The sequence below is a fragment of the Ceratotherium simum genome, chromosome 4, assembly GCF_057802395.1.
Source record: "Ceratotherium simum simum isolate JZ-2026a chromosome 4, ASM5780239v1, whole genome shotgun sequence".
NCBI classification, from domain to species: domain Eukaryota; kingdom Metazoa; phylum Chordata; class Mammalia; order Perissodactyla; family Rhinocerotidae; genus Ceratotherium; species Ceratotherium simum.
Genome location: NC_141903.1, coordinates 51,237,737 through 51,241,280, shown reverse-complemented (window position 1 = coordinate 51,241,280; position 3,544 = coordinate 51,237,737).

Below are 3,544 nucleotides of genomic sequence, written 5' to 3'. Positions count from 1 at the left end.
GGAGCTTATTCTTTCTAGATTCCACTTTGCTATGAAACATGACATGTGCAACTACACATGTACTCCATGCTGGACTTCCTATTTGAGGAAAGAAATTTGAAGATAAGTGACTTTTAACTTTACAAGAGTTGAAGTATTATTTTCCTCCCTCACTCTAGCACTTCTGATCATCAAGCAGTATTTGATGAGCTAGTATGATGGGGTAATACTTTCATTTGTTACCTGCTGTGCTCTTCTCTCTTTCTCATGACTTAAACATCAATCCAAGGGGATCCTGCATATGGCCTGTTGGAACATGACAGGAGTGATGTATGGAACAGGAAGCCAGCCTAGAACCTGAGCAGATGAGGAAGTGAACATCTTCCTCCTCTCCCATGCTCACTCACACCACAGCAGCATTTGTGTAAGCCCCAAGAGCATCAAACCCCAGGGAAAGGGGAGTAGCCCAATGTGATTGAGTTTTAAACCTAAATAGCTGTGAAATCACTGAATTTTACTTTAAGTTTTTTGGCATCAGGTAGAATGAGGGGTCTCAGAACCAGAAATTATGTGAAATTTATTACTGAAAAATTATGTCTTCTATACCTGTTTAAAAACTGTGATTGAATTAGGGACTCTTGTGCCTAATGACTTCAACAGGAAAATATGATTTTCAATCACAGAGCTTAGCATATTAGAGTTGGGAGTGACTGCAGATGTCCCCTAGCCCAGTTTCTAGTCTGGGATATACTTGAACTTTCAATCTCTTCTGAGAGATGAGGTAGGTGTATTTTCCCAGACAAAGAACAGGCTTGTTTACTGTTTGTTAAAAAAACAGTGGATTCCCCAAGTGCAGTGTTGTTTAGCTGTGATACAAACCCACTGTGTGCATTGATTGAATCCCTCTGAGCATATTGGGTCGTGCAGGTGGGACTTGGGGATGGGGCACCAATGTAAATGTGCTGACACTCATGCTGCCTCCTGTGCCATGAGTAATAGAGTTCTGCGTTTCTGATCCAGGAGTCTCATCTTCAGCCAGCACCCATGAAACAGTAACAGGCTAATTTATTAGTTTGTAAGTAGGATAAAATCAAATCCCAGACCTGACAATAGGCTCCCACCAAGTTGTAAATATTTTTTCACTGTACCATTCTACAATTAATATTTTTACCTTCTTTGTATGTTAGAAACTAAACCAATTCCAAAAACTAATTCATTTATCTTATTGATCTATCCCACTTTGATAATAAGCTATTTATATCTTATAAATTTAAAAATAATCAGAATATGATAATGTTAATTTTATAAATAGTATATTTCTTATCAGAAAGCAAAACTTTAGCAAAATTTTAATGAGGCATGCTGTTCACTTTGCTCTTCCAAACAGGAAAATAGCTAAAATCCAGCAGAGATTTGATAATTGTCTTTTTCCTACACTAAGATTTTGAAATATTTACCACAGATAAACTTAGTGTCTACCACACTGTTCCTGCTACATAGGAGATGCTCAATTAATATTTGTTAAATGAATTAATGAACAGAAATATTCTGAATACTGTTAACTCTGTCATGATGAGCCCAAGATAATTTTTCTAGTTCCTGTAAAACCGACTGCCATGAATGAATTACTAATTACTGGAATGGTTATGGGAAAGGGCTTATTATTTTAAGATTGGTTTTATTTTAATTGGATACACACTGTCTCAACGATCTTTTCTTTTCCATTTGAAAAAAATGAATTAGAAACATAAGTATAATCATGCCTAAATTAAAAAAACAGAAAGTGAAAGAGAAAAAAAGCTTTCTATTATGGAAAATTTCAAACGTAGATAAAAGTAGAGAGAATGACATAATGAGCCCCCAGATACCCACCACCCAGCTTCAGCAATTATCAAACATGGGCAATCTCATTCATCTGTAGCCCCCACTCCTCCACTCCTCCACTGGATTCTTTTGAAAGAAATCCATGAGACCATATCAATTTATCTATAAATACTTGAGAAGAAACTTATTTTTTAATGAAAAAAATAAAATTTTCCAGAAAGGATAGATGACTGTCATGAACTTAATATTTCTAGTCAAAGCGAAAAATGGCCAGAAGTGGTATTTCACACTTAAAATGTACTTTTACGTTTTTGGTATGGTCAGCTCTTACCTCCACTCAAACAAAGAGATATTTTACAAAGTTCTCCTTGCTTTTTATTGCTTTTAATTTGTATCACCGAATTTAGAATGTATTGATGATTTAACTAGATCCAGGCTATTAATGGAAACATAAATAAAACCACTTCAACTTCGAATAAAGTTTTCCATCAGAAGTAAGAATATTTTCCAGTTACCACCACTTTCAAGATGGAATTGTTAATACTTGACTTCTGTGATGAGAAGTCTAAAAATAATTATTTTTCTCTATTAAAATAGCCGTATTGGGTTTTTTTTTTTTACAACTCCTGATGTCATAATTTGGCAATGGAAACAATTTTTGAGAGTTATGTTAGCATGCGTATGTATTGCAGTCTTTGTGTATACACATAGTGCAATGCCTTAGAATTGTGAGAAAATTCTGTAGTGTATTGGCTTGTATTCAGTCAGCACACACAGGTTTAGCTGTACTTGCTAAAATATTAAGATACTTGTAGGTCAATAGCTGCTGTTCTAAGCCTCCTGACTGTGTCTGGCTGCATAGGCCACCTGGATCTCCCCATGATCCAGCAACTAAAAGATTATAATTTAGCACAGCAGAGAGCCTGGATGACCTGGTTCTAGCATTAGGCAGCCCCCAATCTGATTGATAGGTGCCTCTGCCTTACTGATTGTTAAACATTTTGAAAAACTGCTAAAGTTTAGAAGATCTGATAGATCTGACTGGATCAAACTGATCTAGGGAGTAAATAAAAGGAGGGACAAACAGTGGCAGGAAAATAAGAATACTCCAAGAAAAGCAGGACAGAGATGACTAGAAAACGTGGCTAGTGCATAAAAGAAACAGAACTTACCCATTATTTCAAAGCGAGAAGACCAAATGGGAAATACATTGTAAAGACAGTAATGAAAAGATGACAATAGGATTTTATAAGGAGTGCCTGTACTGAACACTACAAAGCAAGTACGTGAGAACCGAGTTGATTTTGTTATAAAGGATGTTGTTGGTGGGCACTGTAAAAAAATTGTTTGTGTCATGCAATACGAATTTGCTAGGAATGGTTTTGTAAGAAACTCTATCAACATATGACTGCTTCATCAACATGCCATAGTAACCAGTATTTTTCATTCCTCTCCGTAAACACACTGATTGGTGCCCACAGCTTGCTGAATGTTCATTGTCATCAGGCTTTTCTCCAGTCAGCAGAGCTCCCACCAGTGGAGGTATATGTTTACCCATATCATAGTCAGTTGAGTTTGTTCCCAAATCTGTTCATGCCAGTTTCACTTATAACTTTAAATACATAAATTATTACATAAATTAATGAAATATGAGTGAAAAAAGGAAAAATTGTTGTTGTTTCAATGAAAATTAAGTTCAAAGCTTTTAAAAACTTGATAGAGATGAATCACTAGAAATTGC